This window comes from Acomys minous (genome assembly GCF_964271855.1).
Source record: "Acomys minous genome assembly, chromosome: 11".
Taxonomy (NCBI): domain Eukaryota; kingdom Metazoa; phylum Chordata; class Mammalia; order Rodentia; family Muridae; genus Acomys; species Acomys minous.
In genome coordinates, this window is record NC_140492.1 from 57,606,792 (window position 1) to 57,619,812 (window position 13,021).

At 49.2% G+C, this 13,021-nt stretch overlaps 1 protein-coding gene across 22 annotated transcripts in view; it reads left to right on the forward strand.

The window, feature by feature from the left end:
* The window catches only part of KALRN (kalirin RhoGEF kinase), a gene marked incomplete at its 3' end in the record, with an annotated part of 605,161 nt that overhangs the window by 467,956 nt on the left and 124,184 nt on the right, over nt 1–13,021 (forward strand). The window lies entirely within an intron of this gene.

Consider the following 13,021-nt stretch of genomic DNA (forward strand, 5'->3'; position numbering starts at 1 on the left):
CATATATGGGGTTGTTTTTTTTTAGAACGACTTGCAGGCTGTGGTCGAGCTATCCAGCAATGGCTGGTTATGAACGGAAAACATAAGAATCCAGCAGTTGCTCAGTCCACGAGGCTAGAGGTCTTAGCTGGTCCTCAGTATATGCTGGAATCCTGAAGAAGTGGGTTCTGGTGCCAGAGAAGGGATGAACTCACTAGCAAGGCGAGAGCAGGCAGCAAAGAGTGCAGCTTCCTTCTTCCGTGTCCTTATATTAGCCTCCATCAGAAGCTGTGCCCCTGCCACCTGGGCTTTCCCATCTCAAAAGATCTGGGTTAAAAGCGTGTCTCCCTACCTCAAAGATCCAGGTTAGAAGTTGATCTTCCTCCTTCTAACTAAGCAAAGAATCCCACGCAGGTGTGCCCTCCCTGTGTGGGCTTTAGCAGCCATCACACACCATTAGCCAGGCCTTGGTCTGTCCTCTGTGTGCTGTGTGTCCCCTCCACGTGCCTTTTATTTACTGATGCCAGAAAGACAAAATGCAATGACTCTCCAGGAGCTTCTGTGTGCCCTGAAAACACGTTAGCAGTACAGATGCTGCCCGTCTACCTGCTCAGCAGGTGACCACACCTGCTTGCTTTCTCCAGGTGGTGGAGTCCTAGAACACTGGCTTCCAAAGTCACTGCACCATTGAACTCATGCATTTTACAGTGAGGAGCCTGAGACCAAGAGACTGACAGAATGCCAAGTCTTAGCCTGCAGCTGGGTTTCTTAGTTGGTCAGATATTAACACAGGGATGCCATCTGTGCATGAGACCCAGGGCAGGCAGGCTCCCTGATAACTTTAACCGCTTAGAAACATATGACCATGAAATTCTGCTTCTGGTCACTAGGTGGCAATGATGGACTGGCATATTTGTACTGCCTAGCTCTTCATCCAGCCTGGGGCGTTGAGGGGAGGCGCGTTTCCATCGGTAATGCAAACTAAAACCTTGAGTCCTCTTACGTGCACAACTGCACCCCTCACCCTTGGTTTAGCCACCACCTGCTTCCTCTTCTCTTTCTTCTGAGGTCCTTGGAGAGACTGTGTGGGGTTTGTAACTGCAGCTTCCCGGTCCTTTGAAGAAGCCAACACCTGTACCCCTCTTAAATCACTGCGGTAAAGAGAGGCTAGAATCAGGAACTTAGTGGATATGCCTCTGTTTCCAGTTAGGTGAGGAAAAGCGGGGTCCATGGAGGGTAGATTGTTGTGAGAGTAAAATGAGACAATAGGTTAAAATTCTGTCTCTGTCTGTCTGTCCATCTGTCTGTCTGTCTCTCTCTCAATCTCTCTCTCCCTTCCCTCGCCGCCCCCTGCCCCCCCCCCCCGTCTGTCTGTCTGTCTGTCTGTCTGTCTCTCCCCTCTCCTCCTCCCCACTTCTCTCTCTCTCTCTCCAGGTCCTGGCACTTAGCACACCTTTGTTGTACGCTGTTGCTTTTGTTTCCTTAGTCACACATTGTCTAGCAGGTGCCTACAAACTCCCACAAGTCCTGCCAAAGACCATAGAGTGCAGGCAGGATAAGGAGAGAAAGACTAGAGAAGCCAGCTTTTTCTAGATCCCGGATGTGGGTTGTTTTCACTGAGGAGGGCCTCCCCGCTCCAGCCTGTGGCTGGGTGATCTATGCATGCTCTCCTAGCTGGGCCCACTACATGTACAAATAAAGAGCCGCCAAAATGGTGAAGACGGAGAATCAGAGTAACAGCAGAGGCAGAGGCATTCGGGGTAAAAACCCTATGGGACAGACTAGGGGGGGCTAGAACAACAGGGGCCACAAGACATCACTCAATGGGAGCTGGGGACCAGGATGGAAAAGAAAGAGAAGAAAGGAGGGAGGCAAGCAGTTGCAGAACTTTCTGGCTAACCGTACCAACCAGAATGGCTTCCAAAAATGACAAGTCCATGTCACCCATTTCGGTGGCTCTTTACTTGCAGGTTGGCCTCTCTTTTCAAGCATAGTCTGGCTAGTTGGGACTACAGAGCAGCAACCTATGAGGCCACTGTCATTCCCAGCTGAGCTGGAAACCAGGGATGCCTGGCCAAGTGTGACAGCTTACACCTATAGCCCAGTTCCTAGGAGGTTGAGATGGGAAGCTTACCGCCGGTTCAGGGCTCGCCTGGGCAGCAGCGCGAGACAGCGAGGGGTGGGCAGAATGAAAACGGGCATGAACACGGTCGTGCCCAGCTCCCAGCAGGCAGGGTCTGAGATACCGTAGAACACCTTTGTGTCCTCACTAAAAAGCCATGTTTGGAAGCAGCAGAGACCCAGCGAGCTGCTCCTGCTTGCATCCCAGCTGGGCACCTACTGAGCATCTGGCTGCCTACTAGCAACCTGGCTTTTTCCCCTGCCAGCTGTGGCTTTTATCTAGTGAGCACTTCACATTAGACGTTACCCAGAGTGCATTCCTCAGGCACTGTGGCATAGGAGAAGACAGCCTCATATGGAAGCATGGAGGTCAGAATTGATTGCTACTTCAGCTCCCGTGGAGAAGGAACCAGCCTGGCTGACCTTTGTAGCTTGGCACAAGCTGATGGCTCCCAGGCTATGTGAGGTCAGGACTATGCTGTACGGATAACTGGGCCAGAAACAGGGACACAAGGACTACACAACATCAAGGAAGGACTCAGGGAGCCACCAGAAAAGGTCTTTACCCAGTGTGTACATTGAAGAAAGGTGCAAGCCACCCAAAGTGGCAGTAGCCAGAACACACCCCAAACAGCTAGAGACAGAATCCCCATATAAGGTGTGAGAAGTGACTCTAAGGTCCAGTCTAGGTTGAGAACCACTGTGTTATCCCAGTCTTCCATCTCCCAAAGAGATGCTGGGCCACAGGAAGCCATAGTACCTCTCGCAAGCCATGAGGAGCTCAGGAAAGACCACGCTACCACCCCCACCCCCATCCTTTGCACACTTGGCGGCTTCTGATAGCTCTAGGGTTCTTCTGCCCCCTCCTTTCCTGAGCTGGGGCAGGAGAGGGCTGTTCCGATACGGATACGTGCATGAAACTGACTCATGGGGACTTTGTAGCAGATCTGGGGCGGGCCTGTCATTCGCATTCCTTTCCTCGCCCTGGTCTCTCTGGAGTTGGGCCTTCTGAGATCTCATCTTCTCTGCGTAGCTCCCCCTCACTTCCTCAGCAGGTTGTTGTGGGCAACACCCCACAAAAGACAAAGACTGTATAGTAATCCCCAACTCCTGAAATCTGATGGTGTTCTGTTTTGTTTTGCTAATAACACACCCTACCCTAGACTGAAATTCAGGCATGTGCCTCAGTATTTTGTTGAATTCTTGCTGATTCTGATGTTCTGTGGGTTGTGGACTTAGCACCCCCAGATCTGAGGCCCGGGATAATGAAAAATGTGTTGGAATGACATTGTGCATTCCTCCGGGGAATATCAAGACGTAGAACTCAGCAAGGAAGGGCAAAGCAGTTGGACTAACTTATGGGCAGAGGGCTTGGATAGACCCTTAGCCAGAGAAGAGCTGCAGGGGCCAATGAGCACTGAAGAGATCAAGAGCTCTGCTCACCAGGGAAACGCAAACCAATGCTTCGGTGAGACGCCACTCTAGATCTAGTGAGACTAGTGCTTAGTTAGTGTGGACGCACCTCAGAAAGTAGCAAGTGTCTGTAAGGATGTAGAGAAGATAGAACGCTGTTGGATGACTGGTTGGGATGTGAAATGTCACCACAGCTGTGGAAAACACTGTAGGTAGTTATATACATGTGTATGTGTATGTATGTATGTATGTATATATATGTGTATGTATGTATGTATTGTGTATGTATGTATGTAAACGATCCAGTAGTCCCACTCCCGGGCATGTTTCAAAATGAATTGAAAACGGGGACACAGACATACCTAACACACCCATGTTCATGACAGCTACAGGTGCCCATGGACAAATGAACGCACAAAGTATGTCATACATTCGCTGAAATATTATTCAGCTTAAAAAGGAAGTGAAATCTCACACCACATTACATCATGGGCAGACCTTGGGGACATTATGCTAAATGAAATAACCCAGTCACTGAGACAAATACTTCTATTATTTCACTTATAAGGCATACTTTGAATAGTCAACTTTACATAGGCAAAGGCAGAACGGTGATTTCCAGGGACCAGGGGAAGGAGGTAATAGGCAATTCATTGTTCAGTGGGTGCACTTTCGGTTTCACAGTTCAGGAGACTTCTGGCGCCGTCCTGGTTGTACAACATACTGAATGCACTCCTTTTCGTAAAGTTAAACACCTTTTAAAGTGAATGTGCCTAATGCGACAGGGGTGTATGCTTAAAAATAATGAAGGTTGTTTAAAGTTAGCCATGGATCTTGTGCCCAGGCACAAGGCAAAACCCAACCTAGGTCTATTTCTACCGTGATAGCTGGGTTGGGTTGGGTTGGGTTTGTTGTTGTTGTTGTTGTTTGGTTTTGTTTGGGTTTTTCTTTTTTTCTGTCCCGGGTGCCAGTAAATTGTATTTTGCTCATTTTTTAGATTAAAAAAAATTCTCCCAAGCCTCAAGGCATCTGAATCCTTACTTTAGTTTATCTTCCATCTGAGGCTCCCTGAGCCAACCAGTGTACTTGGGTGGGGATTAGAAAGTGTGTTTGTTGAAGGGATACGTCTCAGGGATGGGAGATGGCTCAGTGGGTAAGAGCTCTTGCTACGAGAGTCTGAGTCTGAATCTCCACTATCCACACACAAAGTTGGGTGTGGCCACACATGCCTGTAACCCACACCTACCATTGGCACTCTGCCATGCCTAAGACCATAAGCAACTAAAAATGGCATTGAGGATGAAAAGTCTCAAAACAGTTCGTTTAGGGCACAGAACAAGTTCCTGCAAGCTTCAGCTGGCCGTTCTCCAGCGCCTCGTTATTTGTGGGAGCTATATGTAAATTCAGAGTCCCTACCTCATAGAACTACGGAAGTGTACCAAATGAGGAAGATGAACTGCCCATACAGTGCCATTGCCAATCTAGTACACCTGTAATGAAGCCAGTAAAGTGCTTTGGCTTTAATCACGGTCTGTTGGGGAAGGTGGCTCACACTGTGATAGCAGTCCTTGGGAGGTAGCTGTGCACAGGCTTGGCTACACAGCAAATTCAAGCCAGCATGGGATACATACAATCCTTTCCCAAACAAACAAACCACCATATTACTGGCACCTGAAACAAATGCACTGAATAAGAAATATTGTAAATTGGGCGTGGTGGCATACACCTGTAATCCCAGCACTCTGGGAGGCAGAAGTAGGTGGATCTCTGTGAGTTTGAGGCCAGCCTGGTTTACAGAGCAAGTCTAGGACGTCAAGGCTACACAGAGAAACCCTGTCTCGAAAACTAAAACAAAAAAAGAAAGAAAGAAATACTGTAATTGAACTGAGTATGGTAGGCACGCCTTTAATCCCAGCACTGGGAGGCAGAGGTAGGTGGATCTCAGTGAGTTCAAGACCACCCTGGTCTACAGAGTGAGTTCCAGGACAGCCAGGACTATACAGAGAAACCCTGTCTCAAAACAACAACAAAGTTAGAGTTGTAATTTTTCCTTTTTTAATGTAATTTTTATTATAATTTATTCAGATTACCTCCGGATTGTTATCTTCTCACTTGTATCTTCCCAGTCCCCCCTCCTTCCCTCTTTTACCCTGTTCCCCTCCCCTAGACCTCTGACAGAGGGGACCTCCTCCCCCACCATATGACCACCGCCTATCAGGTCTCACTCAGATAGCCTGCTTCCCCTTCCTCTGTGTGCCGCCCCACCAAGGGGAAGTGATCAAATTGGGGGCACCAGAGCTCATGTCAGAGGCAGTCCCCGCTCTCCCCACAACTGTGGAGAATGAATTGTCCATTGGCTAGATCTGAACGGGGGGGGGGGGTGTCTACGTTTACTGCATGCAGTGTCCTTGATCGAGATAGGAATTTCCCCTTTTTATAACAGAATAAAAGCTGAAAGTGGCCCTTGATTATATTTAATTTCTCTCAGGAATTTTGGATTCCTTGGGCTTCTGGAATCCTAGAATTGCAGAGGATGATGGATTTGTCCCCCCTTCTGATACAGGTGACCCCTTCGTCAGTGTCCCTGACAGGAGGTGAGCCAAGCATGACAGAAAAAAAACCCCAGAGGCTGGGGCCTACAATCTCAGAAGTCTGTTGGGCTTGAGTGCAGTTCCAACACTAGCACTCAAATGTAGAGACTTGCTTCCTGCCCTGGCCTCCTGAGTTTCCCTTTCTATCCCCACCCCATCCTTCCTCACAGTCTCCTACCTCCTTCTGATCTTCTGGGATGAAATGCTGTGCTTTACATAGAAACTGTTGGGGCCTGGAGAGTTGATGGCTCTCCAGCAAAGAGTGCTTATTGTTCTCGCAGAGGATCCAGGTTCCTAACGGTCACACGGTGGCTCACAAGCACCTGTGACTTCACTCCCAGGGGGCCTTCACTCTCTGCCAAGCTCCACAGGCACACCCACGGTGCACCCGTTTACACGCAGGCAAACCACCGGCATGCATAAAATAAATATGTCTAAAATGTTGAATACAACTCTCATCAGGTGTAAGAACCTCACAGTTTCCTCCCCGAATCTTCTAGTGAATGCTTAAAATAAAACATATTAAACCCAGCAACTCCTAACTTCTTTAAAGCAGCTGTTTGCTATTTGCTTGTGGATTGATGATTCTGTTGATGGGCCCTGCGATGGGAACCCTGTGGTCCAACCTTCACCTGGGCATGGGCTGGACTCTCGCTCACTAGACTGCGAGGCAAAGACCTTCCACCCCGAGTGTCTGCGGCTTCTCAGATCTCAGCACCTACTCCCAACAGTCAGTCTTTCCTACTGCTGTTTGGGCTCAAGTGGCGATTTGTATTACTTTTCTTCAGTCTATCTGAATTGCTTCTAGGAGTTCTAAATGTTTGTTTGTTTATTTGTTTGTTTTCTCCAAACTAGATTAGCACCTGTGGTGATCTGAAGCAGTCGTTCATTAACTGTGCCAAACATAGAACACATATCTTCCCTTTGAGGTATATTTTATCAGGTCAGATCACACAAACTTTCTACTTTTATAGTAAAAAATGATAGATGATCAGCATGCTTTGTATGTTTCTGGGTTTTGTGACTATATTTGGAGACAGAAGCTTACTAGCCAAGGCTAGCCTCAAATTTACCCTGTTGTAGAGGCTGGCTTTGAACTCCTTATCCTTCTGCTCTGCCTCCCAAGTTCTGGCCTTATGGGCATACACGCCATTTGTAGCACATGCTAAGGGGTCAGTGGACTTCCAGCAGACAGGAAGTACAATGAGAAGGCATTTCTTTTGAGTGGAAAGTCACTTGTCTTCTCAGGCCGGTTTGCGTCTATGAAGCTGGTGATGGTGCCTCCTGGGGTTCCTGGGTGACTTGGGGGAAGCAGGGTTCTGGATGTCTTGGGGGAAGCTGTATGAAGCAGCAGTTCCTTCTCAGCCGTGAGGCTGGTGACCGGAGGCTTCTCCATGGTGTGTAATAGGCAGTAAGAAGAGATGGTGAGATGTGTAGGTTAGCTGAGAATCTTGGTAAATAATAAACGTCTGGGTCCTGCCCCCACTACTGACTCGCTGGTGACCTTGAGCAATACTTCACGTATAAGTGGATTGATTGGCAGCATTCACGTCTCCCTAGACGTGTTCCCAGCATGCATGGCACACTAGAAGCGGACTGGTAAAACTGATTTCCCTTCCCCCTTGGTGACTTTTCAGACCTTTATCAGGCCAAGCCACGTTCCAGCCTGAACCCCCTTCGGGGCTGTCTGAGGATGAGATCACAGGGGTGGTAGCCATGAGTAAGGTGTATGACACAGAACACACAGCTAAGCAGGCCCAGGGTATCCTTCTGAAATCCCCTTGCTTCGTGGGCTTCCGTATGTTCTGCCCCTGTCAGAACACTTCTCTCCTCCCTCAGCCTGTCTACCCTCTACCTGATGACAATCCCGTCAGCACCTGCTCCCCCTAATGTAAACCCATGATATCTGCATGATGTTAAGGACATCGCCTCATTGTCCAGAGAGGAAACAGCAGGGAGGTGTGCATCTGACGTGTGTGGCCTCCTGAGACAGCCGGTGAGCTCAGTATGGCAGTGAGCAGCAGGGATTTGGTTCCCAAGAAGAAGGACTACCTTCTGAGGGTGACAGGGAAGGGGTAGCCAACCATGTTTCCCAGAGAGGAAACAGTTTACCTAAAGGACACCTCGCCTAACAGAATGGAGGAACCCAGGAACACTATACACCGAATGTGGCTTACAAGAGTCTGTTCTCTCTGCTCAGGGAAGGCGAGGACATCTCAGGCCTCTGGGCCTTTGTCATAGCAGCTTGGAGAGGTCTAGGCAGCGAGGACTCTGATGCCCCCTGGCAGGATGGAGTAGTTAGGACCCTTCTCAGTGCCTGCCTTTGTCACCTGTCCCTTAAGAACAGCTCCTTATGAGCCTCAGCCTACCCTGAAGATGTGCATAAGAATCCTCTTTGTTGTGAGCTGTGGTCGTTTGCTTTATTTTACTAATTTTAATTAAATTATAATTACATTACTTACCCTATCTCCCTCCAACTCCTCCCATGTCCCCCCCCCAACCCCCTCTCTAGCCCCTCCCCTTACTCCCTCTCAAATTTGTGGCCTCTCTTTCTTCTATATCATTGTTAAATGCATATATACCACAAATATATAACTACAACAAAGGCTGGCCACTTGGTGCTGTGGACGGCTGACTACTCCTCTCTCAGCAATCCTTAGATACCAGCAGTTCTTTGCTCCCCGGTGGGGCTCCTTGAGATTTCCCCTGTCTGCATGTCTGTTGGTGTTGTTATTGTTCAGGCTTGTTTAGGCAGCCATGTTGCTGTGGTGTCATGGGCATGGCGGCTTCCCTGCCATTTCTAGGAGACACAGTCTCACAGAAGACTTCCAGGCCTCTGACTCTTCTACTCTTCCAGGATGTTCCCTGAACCTCAGGTGCAGGAGCCGTGCGTTAGATGGAGAGGCAGGGGCGAGCACTCCACCCTTAGCTGCTCTTTGCCTTTGACCAGCTGTGGTTTTTCCGTGATGATTTCTCTCTGCTCCAAAGAGAAGTGTCTTTGATGAGGGCTGAGAACTACACTCACATCTGAAGACTTGGAGCTAGGAAGCAACTGTGGCCATTTTAAATGCCAGCCCTCTGCCCTCCACATTGTCTCTAAACAGCCTGCTTGTGCCATTGCAGTGGGAATGGACTGTCTGGTTTTCTCACCCTTGTCCACAGCCACCTCAAGAAACTGTTTCTGACACTGTGTACACTCACCTTAGTTTCCAGGTGGCCCTGTAGGCCCCAGGAAAGCTGAGTGCTGGCCTCATACATGAGGTGACAGTTCACAGAGACGGGACTGAAGAACCTTCTTGGCTCTTAAGTATTCCTCCCGTCTCACTTTGAATAGAACAAAGCCCTTTTCATCTCTAGAGACTTCCCAGGAGCCTATGTGTTAGGTGCCTGATGCTGCTGGCTCAGGTCATGAACTTCGTTGCTTCAGACAGTACGACCTTATCGTCCTGCTGTTCTGTAGGTTAGAATCCAGCATGAGCCGCCCCAGCTAAAGTTGGCATGTGAGGAGAGCCGCCTCCTCAGAAGCGCCACGGAGAGAAGCTGTGTCTGCAGTTCTAGCTTCTGTAGCCACCGGGATTCCTTGGCTTGTGTTCCCTTCCTACTCCTCCAAAGCCCAGTGTCACATGCCTCTGATCTTTCGTCCTAGTCACATTTCCATGAGCCCGGCAAAAGGTTTTCTGCCTTTAAGGATGCCAGTGTCTACCCTGGGGATGACTCCCCAGAGAACCCACGACAGCTTCCCTATGTCAAAATCCTTACCTTGTGGGATGGCATATGAACAGGTTCTGGGTATTAGGGTGCCACTTGGCGGAGCTGTTATTCTGCCTACCTCATCCTGCCACTCCCTGACCAGCCTGAGGGAGCCCTCACTAGAAGCCAATCACACTCAACCTCAGGGCCCCAGCATTTGTTCTCCCTCCCCAGGTCCCCGTATACCCGATGGCCTGTGCCTCCCTACCTCCACATCTGCATGTGCTTGACCTGGCTGGACGTTTCCCTCCTCCCATCCTCCCCTTCTCGCTGTGCACCTCATCCCCCGCTTAGTTTCCTCCTCTTCCTTTTTCTGCACCAGACACATCAATCAGTGTTTATCATCTTTTCCCTCTCTGCCCCTCCCCATAAGCTCCTCCCACCACTGATTCAGGGATTTTTATCTGGTTTGATCATTGCTCCATCCCCCAACATCTGGCACCGCGACCGGCATTTAATTTGTAGTAAATATTTACAGGAAGGAAAGGGATCCATGCACTGGGGACCCTTGTGGGGTGACTATAGAAAAGGCTGGGTTCAGCATGCGAGGTAACTGGCTCAAGCCTTGGCAGGAAGGCCTAAGGATGGGACTAGGACATGAGGCCTCATGCGGGGCAGTCTCTGGGGACATGGAACTAAGCGCCCTCATTTACTTAGAATAAAATATGAGGTGAGGTCCTCAGATCCGACTGTGAGAGGAAAGCTTGAATAAACTGCTCGAGGTGCAGCCCTACAAAACTGACTTTCCACCCGACACATCAGAGCAGCACCGTTGGACCCCAGGCAGCCGTGGGCTTCATCCACCCATGGGAGAGAACCGGGCTCTGACAGTGGGAATTAAATGCCACCCTTGCAGTGGACACTTAGCAAGCATATGCCTACCTAAACTGGAACTCAGTCAACGCCACAGACTTGCACCTCTGTCTGCTCTCCTTTGGGAACACTTTGACCTACTTACCAATGAGCATTTTTGGAAATGGATAGAACCTGGAGTGGTTGTTTTTAGCAACTCTAGCTGCAGCCACCTTTCACTTTGATAAATAGCTCCCTCCCCTCCTCTGGGCTTAGCTCAGAGGCTGCTCAGTGTGGATCTCCAGGAATCTGTCCTTGCTACCAACAGCTCCACCTCCATCCCCGCACAAGAACATGAACACTGGTCATTCTGGAGAGACGCCAGGCCCTCTGTGCTAGCCCGCATTCTTCGCCGGTTTGCCTGGGCCACGCCAGAGGAGGATCTGAGGTCCTTTACTGCAGAAAAGAGAGTGTTGGACAGGGCCAAGTAGTGCTTAACTCCTTTCCGGATAAGTGAGAAAGCCAGAAAGAAGTGGGGGGATGCCAGGTGGGCAGGAGCAGAAAAACACACTTACAGAGCACTTGCTGGAGTCCTGTGCGATGGGCTCACTAGGGTCGCATCCTTGGAGGCCTAGAGCCGGCACAAGACAGACAGAGCTACCCACAAGGTTAGCAATGGCTAAACCATGCCAAACAAAGATGACTAGCACAGATTCCTGTGTGTAATGCTGGTCAGCATACTTCCTCCAAGGTTATTACCATTAAAATACCATTTTTTTTCAGACCATACGACACACTTTTCCCCAAAAAGGGGGGGGGGGGACGGGATTTTGGTGCGCCTTATGGTCTGATTGGTGTTTTTACTGTTTTACTGCTCTAAAACCTGGGTGCGTCTTATGGTCAGGTGCGTCTTATAGTCCGAAAAATACGATAAGGAATCATCAGGGACTAGTCACACATGTGGACGTTGCACGGTTTTGAAAAAGACCTTCTTGAAGCTCTAAAAGTTAAATTCAAAAACAACCTCCACATCATACCGCCTTTCACCCATCAAGGGTCTCTGCTCAGTGGTAACTGTTGTCTCCGTTCCCCTTTCCATGTGAAGAAGAAGCCTAAGCCTCAAGTCCAGGTGTAGCTCTATCGTCAGTTTCTTTGTCCAGCATGAAAAGTTGAACCCACTGCTTCTAGAATTCATCCAGATCTTTGTTTTTGATTGGGGAACATATTTGACGAATTTTGTGCTTCCTGTATAGATTCACATTTATACTCTACTCTACAACCTGTTGGGGAGACCATCTTAGGCCTAAACCTTAGACCAGCAGGAGGGCCTAAGGATTAGAACAAGAGACCGTGTCCTAGAGCCAGCTCTGGCTGAGGAGGACAAGAACTGTTCAAAGGGCAGGTTGCGTGGGGAATAAAAAATCGATACCTGACAGGAATTTTATCATGTGAAGCCATGGCCACAAAAAGGAAAAACGGGGCTGGGTAACTTGGAGAAAGTTATGAGCCATCCTGGTGTCAGCAGTCAGGCAGGTCAGAGGTCAGAAATCAACACATGATAATTAAGGAACATGCACTTAGAATTGTAGAGCATAGCGGGAGCAAATGCCAGGCATGGCGCACGCGTTGTCTTCCCAGCTATTTGTGAGGCTGAAATCAGATTATTTGCTTAAGTTCAAAGCTTCAAAGTTCAGCCTGGGCAGCACAGCAAGGCTCCTATCTCCAAATAACAACAATATCAGCAGCAACAACACAGTAAGAAAAAGGGACAATAAAAGAATGGATGCAGGAAGCAGATGTCAGAGTTGGAGAAAGCAACGGTGCTCATGGTTAAGCTGCTTCTTGTTTGTTTTAGGTAGTGGTTTTTTGAGACAAGGTTTCTCCGTGTAGCCTTGGCTATCCTGGACTCACTTTGTAGACCAGACTGGCCTCAAACTCACAGGGATCCGCCTGCCTCTGCCTCCCAAGTACTGGGATTACAGATGTATACCACCATGCCCAGCTATTAGGCGCTTCTTAAACTGCACACAGAGCTGGACTCTTCCTGGAGAGGAGGCCTAGAGCCTAAGCTTCTCCTAAGGCTTCACATAGGAAGCCTTTGCTGAGCTTTGGAAGCCATCTACAGTGGCTACAGTGGAGATGCAACACGTGGGGCCAGTCCTCTGGGTTCACTCAGAGCCTTGCGCACAGCCTCCCCTGCGCCTTGGAACATCATCTGGAAGCCAGGGAGTGCGTATTCTGAATGTACTCAACACAGAACAAAGGTTCTCAAAGAGCTCTAGGGCAAGGTCACTATCCCTTATCTCTGACCCGGGCTGTCACTAAGAAATATGGAGAAATACTATGATTTAGAAAGCCCGTGCCCTGTGAATCTG